Source organism: Syngnathus floridae, chromosome 20 (genome assembly GCF_059516105.1).
Source record: "Syngnathus floridae isolate MCC-2025c chromosome 20, RoL_Sflo_1.0, whole genome shotgun sequence".
Classification (NCBI taxonomy): Eukaryota; Metazoa; Chordata; class Actinopteri; order Syngnathiformes; family Syngnathidae; genus Syngnathus; species Syngnathus floridae.
This window is the reverse complement of record NC_142432.1, coordinates 2667583-2682566: the sequence shown is the minus strand read 5'-3', so window position 1 is coordinate 2682566 and position 14984 is coordinate 2667583. Positions and strand designations below refer to the sequence as shown.

Below are 14984 nucleotides of genomic sequence, written 5' to 3'. Positions count from 1 at the left end.
AAGTTGTGAGAGGATGAACTATTAATTTAGGTGAAGTGCCACTGTGTCTGTACCTGCTGTTCAGCTCAGCCAAGCAAGCTGAACAGTGGCCTGAATAAAAAATAGATAGGCTGCCTGTCATCTTTCACCTGTCTGGCATATGCACACCTCTGGGCTTTCATCGCATGCAGTCAACTTCCAAAAGTATCCGCTGTGACTGGTCAGACAAATTCCAATATTACAGCATAACTATCAGCGGGACATTTACTGCGGCGACGAGGAAATCTGGAGTCATGAGTCAATGCCTTGAGTGAAGGAGTATGGGGAAGATAGAGATGGAGGAAGAGGAGAATGAGTCAACACGATGAAGCTGTGCTATGGCAGGGGGGACAGCTCAGGCAGTTAAGCCTTAAAAAATATCACGACTAAGAAGATAGGTTATTTTTTGTTTAGATTGGAATAATTAGTATTTAATTTCATATTTTTTTGATGGAAATTTTATGCGTCACGAATCGAATCAGTAATTAGTATAGGTGTCGATGACGATTCAAGAATTGGCTGCTGTCTGCAACATTCCTAATTTCAAGAAAATCTTTGAGCAAATAGTTTTGTTCCGATAAAGACATATTGAAGGAATTTTCTGTCAGGCAAATGCAGAGAGAGCAGTTGTTGAATAGCTCAGGGTTGGCATCAAGCAGGTATTTTAAGCTGCAAGTATTTCTCCGGAATGCCACGAACGTCTTTAAGTGAAGACGATTTGTGATTTTAGTATTGACGCATAAAGTCGATTTGTCTTCGGGGGCCACATAAGATGATGTGGCGGGCCGTATCTGACCCCCCGGGCCTTATGTTTGACACCTATGATCTAGATGGATGAAGTTCTGAATGTTTGGCGGACGGCCCGAATTTTCCAACAAGGCCATAATGCTCCTTGTTGATCCAGCCTTTGCCCTACCCCCCTGCTGGATCACGAAGGACTCATAGTGGGAAGCTTACAGACGACAGCTTTGTTTAAATTTCACAGACGGCTAAGCCAGGATGACAAGTGAGTGCGCAGGATGGTGGCGCTGCCTAATGATCCGGCTGGATGTGGACATCATGAATGCACTGAAAGGAATTACAGTCTGTTTCATGCTCTCCCGTCAGAGATTTAGGGAGATGTTTTTGGGAACTTTATAGTTAAGAGGATGATATTGCATAAAATGAAGATGCAGGATTGCTGGGAAATGTTGTGTCTCAAGTGTCGCCAACTTAAATAATTATTTGCTATAATTAGAGACTTTTAAGACTCCTCCCAAATTTATTTATTGTTGTTCTCAATGCAACTGGTCACAACGCCAGCTGTTTTTTTCTGTATGGTGGAGATGTTTGGAAGTCCCAGTGAAGACTTAACGGTGTTCACAATGTCTCTTCTTGCCATTCTCCCGCTTTTTTTTAAATTTAAATTAACCTTTTGCCATTGTTTTGCTGTTTGTTCCCCTTCTTTGGTTCACTTCTGTCTCCTCACAAACCTTCTGTAGGATTTTCAGCATAGATTACTAGCAAGCCACTCAATACGGTGAACTTCAAACGGAGCACAACACACACACACACAAGCGCCGCGCACTCTTCTGACTAAAGTAGTCGTATACTAATGAGAGCAGACAGTTCTTAGCTTTCTAAACCCAAACTAAAGCAGTAAAGTTCAAGACGCGCCTGGTGCAGTGAGACCTTCATCAATCGAAGACCTGCTCTTCCAAGCTTCCTCTGCGCAATGCACCCCAGGTCGCTGCTCCCGACAGCTGCTCTCTTGTTTGAACATCAATTTCATTTTCAGTGCCCTTTTACGTCTGCCTCACTAAATCTTTCAGTAATTATGACACATAGAAAGTGCTCTAAGGGGAAATGCCGCTAATGAAATTTGGTCTTTAGGGTCTCTTTTGTACAGTTAGGTGTCAATGCAGTGGAATTGCTTCAGGCTAATAGCGAGGGTTGCTTCTCTAATTGTATGCTGGATGTGATAAACATCCAAAGCCATTCATCTCGAAAAAAAGGAATTTGAATTCTATTGTGCTCTTTGAGGGAATGAAAACGGGACTGCTTGTCTGAACAGGGACGTTCATTTTACCAGCTGGAATTTATTCACTGCTTAACTAGTTGGTGTCACTCTGCAATGTAAATCAGGGACCTTCAACCTGTAACATGCTGTGGGCTGGCAGCTGATTAAAAAAAATGATAATGATATCAACAAAATTTCCATTTACAACATCCAAAGCTGTTTTTCATCTTATGTATCTTGAGAGGATCTGCAAAGAATTGGAATAGCTGCACCAAAAAAAAAAAAAATACAATTCATTCCTTGACCTAATTCTGAGTTAGTGTTTACAATCTAACCAATTAGATCATCATCTCAAATTGCCTTTAATGACTTATTTCATTACTTTGAATAGAAATAAAACCGCATTTAAACACAGCAAGTAACAGATTATGCCTTGTTCTTACTGCTCCTGTCACTTGTATTGCCCTCCTTTTACCAGACGCATGACAGGCACCTGCGGCTGCATTCTTTTTTTTATTTCTTTGTTAGGCTGATAGGTTGCTGTTTATGTACAACTGATTCATCGGTCGAGTAGCCCCTTCCCCACTGCCAACCCTCTGAGCAACCTTGTTTACGTCAAGAAAAATAGGACAGACTTCACATAAATAGCCCAGAGTAAAAAATCACACCACATCCCTCACACACACAGAGGTCCAGCGAGAAGAAAAAAAAACACAATTTAAAAAAAAAATATTTGTATTCTGAAATAAAAATGCATCGTTTTACTATATTGAAACAGATTTTTTTTTTTTTTTTTAGCATCTGAGGTTGCCTTAAATGACATGCAAGTTGCTTAGAAAGACAAGATGGTGCACTTTGTGTATTTATTGCCGAGAATTTTGTTTTTCCTCCAAGGACATAATTGCTAAGGATCTGCCTGCAACTGTGTAAACACAGCGTAAACATTTTTGACAGTTGTGGCCAATCTTTTGACAATAGTAGGTGTTCAGGGAACACTATAACAGCAAATCACTGCATGTTCCTTCTGGTTGTAGCAGATACTGCAAAATCTTCAATCCTGTCCATCTTCTATTTCGGTGTGCTGCAAAGATGATCGAAATATAGTGAACCTACCACCACACCATCACTGACTAATGAATTGCAATGAATCACACAGAAACTGAACTTGTAATTAGCACCCTGAATCCTAAATTTAATACAAGGCAATTGCGTCTTACCTGAATAATTTAACTTTGCATTAAATTCAACGTGTTAAATGTAGTGCTTGGACTCTATTAAAGACCGTATCTAATTAAAAGAAGGCTTTGTAATGTAACCCAACTAATCACATTTTAATCAAATAAAGCAGTTGATGCTAACATTAATATGCTGCGTCTAACTTGCGCTGGTCGGAAACACACCGACGATGAGCGGTTGGTGAATAGCATCCATTTAGAGCCATTTAAATCAAAATCTATATTCCAATTTGAACACGGACTTGTATTTGAGTCAGAATTAAGTCCATAAATGAACTAAGTTAACCATCACTCAAGGCTACAACTCATTCATAAGGTGAGCAGCCTTCACTGGCTTTCTCACTCACCCCTTTCTGTATTATAATTCTTTGTGGTCACAATTTAAGAATTTAATAACATGTCCATGGCATGAAATTTTCAAAATAGCCCAGGGTTGAAGAATTCTAGACATTTTTACAGTCATGTTAAAAGCAGCTCATTTTAGGCCAGCTTTCATTCAAGCCCACATACCGCTGGGCCAATAGAAATCCCAATTTTTGACAGATTGAAAACCAGCAGACTGTATCTCACTGGCACCTTCCTGTCAGCATTTGGCGGATTCATCTTTGGCGTCATTCACGATTCATCTTTGCCTCTACTTCAGGAAAACGAACCAAGATTATGGAAAACAAGCCACCACACTTCAAGAAAATCGAAAGATTTGTTTGAGATGCCTGGACACATCATCACACCCAAACACATTTTTCCTTGCCAACAACTTCACACAGTCATCTAGTAACTGTTGTTGCGCAACCTCAAAATAATCTACACCATCCAAAAGAAAGATATCTATTTCATTTGAAAGTTACATATTACTCCCTATATGGTTCCATTTTAAAAGCCCCATTTGTCTTCCCAGCACATTTTTCATACTATCGGTCCCTCTAGCTAAATTACATTCTAGATGAGACCCAAATTTGATGGATTGTTCTTTGGCTGATTATCCACAAAGTTTCCTCGAGACTGCCTCATTACTTTTTAATTACACAACACAAAAACAAAGAAACGCACCAACAAAAAGACCATAACCAGAAAAGTTTCACCACTTTTCAAAAATGTTGTTTTCAAAGAAAAACATACTACACAAAGACCATTCAGTATTAAAGGCGCATTTGGATAAGCAACAATTACAGCGATACGATTCATGAGTGGCTCACGCTAGAGACTAAATTAAGTAGTCCAGATTATCGTCAGTGCACCACTTATCTCTGACTAGCACATCACAGAAATACTATGAAAACGGACTTTCTGTTCAAATGGATTTGGCCCTTTTTTTTTTTGGAACACTGTCGCATTGTATGCGTTTAATGCAAAGACGACAAAAAACAAAATGGCAGTAATTGTCCAATATTTTAAATGGGTGTCTGAGCGTCTGGACACTCAAGCTGCCAGATGGCAATGATTGAAACAGACCCGTTGAGCTGGCTGTGGTTTTGCTAATCCAATGGGCCTTGATGACCCACTTTCCACATTATGTATCCTGGATGGAAAATGAAAAGCTTCATTACATATATGGCCAGGAAAATAAAAAGCCAGAACAGACAAAAGTCTATTAATAACATCAGGAAAGCAGGATGATCACTAAAAAACATTCCAGTGCCATCCACTTCCAACAATAGCCCTTAAGTATCCTTCTGATGATACCAGCCTCAGCTGTGCTGCTCGAATCTCCACCCACCAATGATCACCAAGGAGACTGCAACTTGAACAGCTTCACTTCTTCTGAAAGTGTTTTCCACAGGGTTTATGAGTGTACGTTTTAATTTAGATTCTCAGTATGAGCAATACATGTGTATCCTGTAAAAGGAACAGAATTCAAAATAAAACAGCTTGTCCATTTGAGAGAAGTTGATGCAGACACAGTCGAGCAAATGAAGTCAACCTTTTAGTCAACCGTGCGTGTTCTACCTAGAGGATATCTTGTGGTTTTAACCGTTTCACTATGTATTCTAAAAGAAGAACAGTCTCGGTGGATGTAAAAGCTTTTTGGCTCTCCCTTCCTGTTTCATAACTACAGCGAAGTACAGGACTCCCAAATGCCAGTGTCCTTGAGGAACTGGCTTATTAACTTGGTGCTCAGCTTACTCCTGACATTTTCTTTTCTTTCTCTGTCAAACTATATATCTAGACTGTTGTTACATGGGTAACACACTGGTGGATTTTTTTTTGCTTTGGGTGTAGAGCATGACTGCAAAAAAATTGAATTCTTATAGAAACCCCCACAATTTTCAGTCTTGTAGGTTCCCATGGAGGACGGCGTAAATAAGGGGAGACCAGTGCCCCTGCGGCCCCCCTCTAGCACCGCCAGTGATGTAACATAACATATTGCTCTTGATGGCGCCACTCCAAAAATGTGCACTTTGACCTGCAAAGACACACCTGTAATTTTTATTCTCAATCTCAATTGACACTCAGTAAAAATTGAAATTTTGGATAAAAACCAGAATCCAAGTAGTCTGTGTGTGGACATGGCGTGTAAATGAAGTCCCTTCAGGTATTTTTGCAGCTACAGCAGGGGGTAAAAGATATAAATCGTTTTTGACAATTCTCTTTTTTAACCACACACTGCAAAGTAATCTGTTCCCACACTCATATTTTGCTGCATAGAAAACACGTGTATGACCCTGAATTGAAAAAAGACAAAAATATGAAGGTCAGGCCGTCATCCTTGAAAGAAGTTTATTTTCCTGTACCTTTGAAGTAAAACAGCAAAAAAAAAAAAGGCTTCCTGGAAGTGGACCAACTTCTCTAGATGATGTCAGACTGCTTAATTTGTTTTCACTTCAACTGCTCAGGGAGAGAGAACAAAGTAGTCTGAATCAAATGGATGAAAGAAAAATTATTCTGTACTGCTACAGTATTGCATCTATGATGAGTCTTGATCGATGGACGTAGTGCATGTCTCTCTCTTTCTCTCCCTCTCCCCCCCTCCCTTCATCTAAGAACGGTTGGTGCAGTGGTGGTGCCACGATATTGCACATTATACGGTTTATGTATGTAAAAAAAAAACATGCCAATCCAGGAATTTAAAAGTGTATGCCAAGAAGCAGTACAATAAAACCCAGCACATCTCCTCATTCCTCCAGAGAGTGACATTTTTGCAGGTAGCCCTCTGGAGAGCATCTGTAGAGAGGCTATGACAGAATGTAATGAGTCTGTCACAGACATGGCTTCCAGATTGGCCTCAAGTTAACAATGTTTTGTGCTAATTAAAATGTTAATTAAAACATTGCTGTAGCTAGCTATGGAGTAGCAGTCCATTTGTTTAACCAGCTTTTATAAAAATGTATTGTCCTGCATGAGCTCTGCTCTTATCTTGTTAGTCTGTTTTTGCATGACAGTCTGAAGAAAACATATGCATTTAAATATTGACATTACAGCCTTCAAGAACTGCAATTTGAATTTGAGAATCATCCAAGAAGCTGCCTTTGCAGTATGAAACCAAACCAGCAGGTCAACCATAGCACGCAAATGCAAATTGCAGTCCTTCTGACGCAATCAAACCCGTAAGAGCTCTTTGTTCCTCGCCGAGCAAAATTCTGTGCGCATTCAAAACCAACGGGGTGAAAGCAATCTGCAATGTATGCACAGAACTGAAGATAAATATAGATAAGTAGTGAGTAGTGCTTCCTGGCATGTGCGCCTGCCGAAGGAGCTTTGCTATGTGTGAAAATAACTCGAACCTGAGAACTGCCCTCGAGATTGGACACCTGCTGTGGCGCTGAGAGGATTCACATCTCATAATGGGAGATGGCTCAGTCATTAGCTTTTGGGTCCCTCCACCCCCCTGCTCTCATTTAAATCGAAGATTTGGTTTGCATTTAGGCTGACGTCTGTACAAAACTAGAAAGTGCCTCGACTGAGTTTGTCCATTTAACCCCGTCATTGAAGTTGTCAGTCATTGTTTGGGTTAACTTTGAGCTTGGAAGCTGCTTTGGATGTTTCCTACATCACAGTAGTCTCTGATGCAGAATTATTGCTAATACCCCTTCCGCCAAGTAAATGTGTTTAAGGCAAAGGGGTTGAAGTCCATGGAGAGTTTCTTCATTTCCCTGGTGCTTCATAAGATATGTACATCTTTTTTTAATGTCTTATGAATGCACACATCATTTGAACCTTTGAAGCACAGCAGGTCTGCACTGGGACTTGGCTTTTCTGTGAATGAAAGCTGTGCATTCCCCGGACAATATGCTTTTCAAATTGCCCAGCTACTTCAATGGATAGTCAGCTTGGCACGGACACTGAACTTTAGTTTAGTATAGCGTCACTGCACCGACTCAGCCAACTCCATGTCCACTCCAGTTCATCTAAAGTCAATATATTAGTCACATTTTTCTCCCTGCCAGATTATGTGTCGTCCTTATGCTCGGCCAGATCTTCTGGTATCAACCTGTCTGTTTCTGATTACTCTTATTTGTATGCACCACGGTTGGTTTCCGTAGTTCTGGACACGTCTTCTTGCCAGGATCTCTGATGGAAACCCTCCCAGCACCAAATCAAGGCACAGAGATTGAAGAGTTTGATTCTTCTGCCTCAAGCCAAACAAGCCTACCAAAGATTCACACTATTTTCTTCTATCTTACTATTTGACACACTAATGTGGGTTTCTACACACCTAACCACACATTCCAAAATCTTGTGAGGAATGAGAATACTATTTTTCTCTGCTTTAACGACCACCCAAAAAGCAAGGGAGGGCATCCCACTGCAGTATGAATACGCAGAAATTGTAACGTAACTCCATATAGGCTGAATAATCCCTTACCCCCTCACCTCAGGCTATAGTATTAATACCTACAATTTCCCCTGAGCTCTTGGATATAATGTCAGTCTTGTATTGATTGCAAATTATTTTCAATGCTAATGCAACTCTCCTCCAGGAAACACAATGCCTAACAGATCTTCCTTAGGCTTTTCCTGGAATTTCCAAATTGCAATGATGAAAATATTCTGGGCTTGGCGATAACACTGAGAACTGTTGCAGCCTTTTATGGGCCCTGACCAATCTCAGTCGTACAACCTTCATTTATGGAGCGTATGAGGAATTTTAAAAGGCGAGTAGCCCGACAATGCTGGTACAGTGTATTCTCTTTCAGGCTATTTACCCAAAAGCATCAGCAGCCTATAATGATTAATGTAGCTGCTATTGTAGACATCTTCAGGCCAGTGGATAGGGAGGAGAGTAATGCTGTAAGAGAGAAAACAGAATGTAGGGTTGGAAGATCACAAACAAACAGATGTAGCATCTTATCTGCAGCAGAGAAAGGTACGCTTCACCACACTTTTAAGAGTTAAGCTTTCCTCTTAGGACCAAGACCCTGCTTAATGAATTAATACACACGCTGGAATAAAAGTGAAATGTTTTATCGTCCAGCTGGTTGAGTCCGAGCAAACAAACACAAAAATAATTGTCTGTCTATGGGTCGCTTGTCCGACTGAAAGAAAGCTGAATCATTCTCTCAGTCTGAGGTCAAGAGTTCTCTGCAGTTGGTTTTTTTCCCAGGATATCTCTGAATTACCGTCTAGACTACTCTCACAGTTCCTGTCACTGAAAAAACATTTCCAAAACATGAGGCTGTCAACTTTCGGAATGGTGTTGGCCAGCTGATTAGCCAATGTTTGGTTTCTTCCAACGGGTTTCGCTTTTCCCTGTAGCCAATAATGTAGTCGGCTTCCCACCTGACGTGAACTCGGGCTACTGCAAACTTAATGAGGATAAGCAGTATAGAAAATGGATGCATGGAAGAAAATAGAAAGCGTCAAAACAATTCCCCAAGAAATACTGCGGAACGTGTTTTAATGGCAACATTGATTAGTACTTGGAGTGTGTGCAAGGTCAGACAAAACAACAGTAGAACTGGAATAATCTTGAGAAATTGAAAATGATAACCGCAGGTAATTATTTGTGCATAAAAAAACAATATTGACAGAAATGCAAAATTTTATTCATGGAGTGCTGTCAAGGTAGGGACTCTAAAATCTATTGTTTGTTTTTTATTAGTATGTGAAGCTCTTTGTAGATGCTGTGCTGAGACAAAGCATCCCTTAGCAACTGCAGACCCTTCACCATCACACTTCCCATAAGTGTCTGACACACCCCACTTGAGTAATTTTGCCATCTGTTGACAATATTTGCACAGCAGCTGATTTGCGATGACAAACAACACACACAAAAAAAATATCTTTAGAATTCAATCAACATTTTTAATATCGGTGCATATTATTGGACGAAAGGCGGACTTTTACATGGTACATACAAAGACGAGCACTATTTACATTCACTAAGTGGAAATTGATTCCAAGCTGGCTTTTTGGAATAAAGCATTGAGGCCAACACACATAAGAAGTTGGAGTGGTCCTACACAATATAGCTCAATAGGCATATTGAAGAGAAGTGTTGGCAAGTGCTGTTGAGGGATCACTCTCCAATGATATGCCGCTGAAGGGAAAGAATCTCATTTTGTATGTATAACTTCAAAAAGGTCATGAGAGGAGCAGACAGGCATGAGAGAACCTGGCAACCATCAGGAGACGAGAAGTCTGAAGACGGGGAAGGCAATGTGTGTTGCTCTGATATTCTCACCTAGTGTTAGTGCCGGAAGACATTTGGGGGCCACTATGGAGTTGATGACTGGAGCAAAAAAATTATTTTTCTGCATCCATTCGAATTATTACAGCACAAAATTTTGAAAATGGTCATCACAAAAAAGGTTGTGCACCCCGAGGGAATAATTTTCCGAAGTCGTTTTACCTTATCGCAAGAGCAACTATAGCGCAATATTTGTTTTTAGTTTATAATAAAATGGTGCCATCTCACTCCTACTAATGTGCGGCTTTGCAGTCTGAGCACCGTTTATACAAGACTGCTGAATGTTAACTCTGCCACGGGACTGAGTGTTCATGTCTGTACAGCTGGAAAATTTATTGTCACATTGTGGAGAGATACGGGGGAGATAAATCCATGCAAATAGGAGTCAGCGAGATGAAAGTAAAGCACATGCAGATTGAGTTTGCCTTTTATATATCGGAATCTAACCGAGGAGATAAGTAGTCGAGATGAAGAGATATATGTATACATATATAAAATATATATATAAAATATATCTACAATATATAAAACAGGCATACACAGCAAGTAATATCAGCTCATAAGCTGCAATAATATGAAATATTCATTAGTTTACCCTTGCATGAATCTTCCCCTTCTATAATTTGCAAATTAAACATCCCATTTGTTTTGGACAGAGATTTGTGATATAAGTAATCCAATGCTAATGAAAGCCCTTTCTCTCTTTCTGAGACATGAATTTAAGTCTTTCTCCAGGCATACAATGTGGATGCAGCATATTAGTATATCTACAGCTTTAATGCTTTGACTTAACTCTCCTAAGAAACAAAACTTTTTTTTGCCACCATTTTCTTTCCAACATATTGCGCAATATCAATCAAGATTGTTATCCTCAAGACCGGAATTGGTGTCCCCTTGTGTAGCGTCTTGAATCATATTTGACTTCAATTCCACTTGAAACTTAAAGTGTTTCATGAACATGATGGTAATTATTCAGCCACAGAAACTTTTCATCTGTAACTTGTGTCACATCACATAATGTGACATCTTTAATTGATGTCTTCATGAAATGATGACATCGAGACGCAACCGTTTCTTATACCTCCTCACTCCTGTTTCTTTCTCCGACGCAATGGGATCTATGACGGGAGGTGGCAAACATTTAAATAAAGTAATGAGCAACTCAAACGTTTCTGACATTGACAGTCAATTATTCGTTCTGTACACAATGGTTGTCTAAGACAAGTATTCACAAAATGTAAACAGTGATATCAGATATGGACTCCTTAAATGCCACGGATGTCAGCTTATGTAAATGAATATAAACAAAGACTTTGGATAGACGCAGTGTAAATGCAAGAAGAACAATTAAAAAATTATAAACATAAAAAATAAATGAACATTCGGTGTGTACATAAATTATCATTCATCATAGGAAGAATGCCTGTAATAATTATGTGGGTGATAAATTAATTCCCTCTCCTTCCCATGCATTCTACTTAAGTAGCAAGGCATATCTTCATATAGATGAAAAGAATGCATAATAAAAACTTTAAAACATGGGAAGGATAAAAAAAAAAAGGTTCAAAGAAGTGGAAAAACGCACAGGGGTCAGCGCTAACAAGACAAGTGATGTTCCCGATCAGAGGCTGCTCTACATGGACCTCCCTATATTAGCCGAGAATCTGCTTATATAACACGCATCTCTGCTCTAACCCTTTTCACCCGATTTATTTATTTATTTCCAGGCAAAAAGTACAGTAGGGCCATTGCCAACATTTCCCGAATCCAAATATTGTTCGGTAGTTTTAATGCCTTCTGCAAGCTTGTTATTTTATATTTAGTTATTTTCTGATTTTTCTGGGATTTTTTTCCAGCCATTCCTCAGAAGGAACTTGTAGCATGTCTTTATCAGTATTATTGAAGAATGTTGTGTAAAATATTTTAGTTTGTTCTACGGACCCCCTGTGGTATCCTTGCACTCCCCCCCACCCAAAAAAAAAATCCTAGCCAGTGCTAATGGAGAGGTTGTATAATATCAAATCAAAACAATTGAGTGGATACACATATCCATGCAAGAACTTCAATGCAATTGCATCAACTTATGCATCCTCACACCATGCAGTTGAAACTCAATGTGGCGGCACAATTTAGTGAAAGAACACCATCGGAGGAATCAAACGAGCCTCGGTGCACACAAATTGCTACATGAAGTATATGAAGAAAAGTTTCTAGCTCTTAATCGTAAACTCAATGTCAAGTATAAAGAAGCTACCTGTAAAAATATGCTTTTAAATCTCATATATTTTAAGCACCCCCCATATTAAATCCATCCCAACTTCAACTTTTAAGCCTGTTTGACCGAGCAACGTATAATCGTAGATAAGCATCTGTAGCATCATTTCTCAAACAGAGTGAGAACATTGTCCCCCGCATTGATTCTGTCCCCAATGTCCTTATGCAAAGGACTCTAATCTAAGCTCTTAAATCAACTCCCAACTCTCTACTTCCATTTCAGCATCCTACTAAATGTCACTCGTTATCTCAGACACTTTTAATACCCGGTGTTTTAGAAGTGAGGTAATACCAGATTGAACAAGCATGTAAAACAACTGGATTTTTTTTTTTTCCATCTATTGCAGCTTATTGTTGATTTTAAATGTGAGGATGCATACAGACAATCTATGGACAATTCGATTAACCTTTTTGTATGTCGATGGAAGACTTCACTGTAGTACAATATTTTTTTATCTGAATGAATGGATGAAAAGTGTGGTGAGCCAATGATGTCATGAAAGTGAGTCGTCACTCTGTGATTTTGCTGAGCTTCCTCCAAAACAGGCATGACATCGTCACGATACAGAAGATAACACATTTCCACTTCACTGACCTGAAACATAAACACTTTGCTGCATGACAGGTTTTCGGGTCAAATGACGAGTCTTGTTTTCATGAATCGATAGTGCAGCATGGTAAATAGAGTCAAACGGTGCACAAGAGTGTAAATAATACTCCAAAAATGAAAATTCTCACCAACTTGACAGCGTAGTTTCATACAAAATATACTTTTGAAAACGGTAAAGACTGCAACAATTCACTTCACATCTTGCTTATTTGTTTTAAAATATGAACACTGACTATTTTGAAGGCAAATCAGTCATGTGATGATGACAAATTGACCTCATGATAAAGTTCCAGGTTGTGTATATATTTCTCACCACCTGAATGCCCCAGAGCAAACTGAACTTGAACTAATCTGACAGCAAGGTGTCACCATCTTCTTATGTGCATGCACTCGACTTCTTTCCTGGTCCCTGAAGGTACGAAGAGAAATGAGAATTTTGTTGCGGGGGTCCTTGTTATTGCATGCTATAAACAAACAAGATTTGACTAGTGTTTTTTTTCCCCACTTCAATTCCCATACGCAAACACATTTTTGACTGAATAATAAATAATAAATCCAGTCCACTCGCCACCAATGTCAATTCTGTATAGTCACTGAATACTGTATATCTGGACATTAAATTAAATAGTCACTGAATAATGTATATCTGGACATTAAATTTCCTTTTTTTTTGTGTGCAAAACAAAATGGAAAAACAAAACTCCAAGTTGGCAGTATTGCACATAGCTCTGTGCCAGTCAAGCCAACAGATTCCTTCAGGCAATTCCAAAAGCCTAATCTTCTTCTGGTGAAGCCATTCTTTTGTTTACTTGGATTTGCATTGTGTTGAAAAAAAAGGAAACTGAAATTGCTTCTCATGTACATGTTGAGATGCCTGAAGGTTTTGATGTGAAACGTTCATAACTCAGTCCGACACACTTTTGAACTCAATAAAAACAATAGCAAGAAATTGTTTGACATTAACATATTGACATGGCGTGCTCATTAAATGACAGCCATCTGCATTTTTGGCTTTGGTGAGTCAACACAATTTTCTTCCACTTCATTTGAGCTTACCAAATCCCAAAGCAGCAGTGAGGGGTGCTTAGGATTGATGTGTCCACCGCAAAACACATTCTCATTCATTTAGGCCTTTTGTGGAACAAAACAATCAAGCTGGGCTCAAAAGTCACCAAGTACATTATACTGATGGATTCTGGAAAGCCCAATAAAGAGCCTTTTATCAATGCCCGTTCCAATTGATTACTTTTAATGAGTGTGAATAAATAATGCAGGTTGTGCAGGCACAGGCACGCACGTACACACACAATGGTAAGGGAGAGGATCGAAAGGAAAGCGAGCTTTGGTTGCTTTGCCCTTTGTTGGAATTTCTTTAGGGACTTATTTATCGGCACTTTGTGACTCATGCGAAAATCTAATTGGAATCATGGTCAACAGTTAGCTTGAATATTGGAAGCTGCCTTTTTTATTTTTTGTCAGAAGTCAGGTAAAAATTTGTCGACAGTATTCTTCAACTAACCGGCACAACTCAGGAAATTTCAGATTATTATTGGTAGATTACAATTTGTACGCAATGCAATTAAAAGTGCTTTACAGCTGCATAAAATTACAAGAAGGCAAATAAAATTATGCCATAAAACACACAATAGATCAATAATTGATTCAATTAAAAGCAGGGGAATGCAGCTAGAATGCTTTCAGAACAAATTGAGACTATTTTAGACATTTATTTTATTTTGTTTTAGCTGTGGTGCTATCCAGAATTCTAGTATAGTGTTCAATGTATCATTTTTAGTATGTGAAGTCCTCTCAGCTCCCTCAATCCAGCAGGCTTTAGATGCGAGAGAAATCAGTTGCCTCATCCTCACGGGGCTTCCTGTCATTCACGGCGATGATCCGTCCACTTAAAGTACTTCAAGGCTTGCTTTGTAAGCAACTTTGATTCTTACCTGCTCGCCTCCTTCCAGATGCGATGCTGACACGATCGTGCCCTCAATTACAACTTGCATTGCGGGGAATATATGGAGATGAATAGAGATGTGTAATAAGAGAAGAGTTTTGGCTTGCCAATTTGACAACCACATAGAGGACAATATTTTTGTCACTGGAGTTAAAGAGAAAAACAGCTTGTGGTTGTAGCAGTTAGATTTTTTTTTTTTTCTTTTCATGCCTAAGGGCTGAATTCTTTCATTTGTTACTAAAAAATAACACGTCAAATAA

General features: G+C 39.2%; 1 long non-coding RNA gene across 9 annotated transcripts in view; it reads left to right on the top strand.

Annotated features, from left to right (window-relative positions):
• The window catches only part of LOC148380735 (uncharacterized), a 183964-nt gene that overhangs the window by 53967 nt on the left and 115013 nt on the right, over positions 1–14984 (top strand). The gene's annotated exons all lie outside the window — the stretch shown is intronic.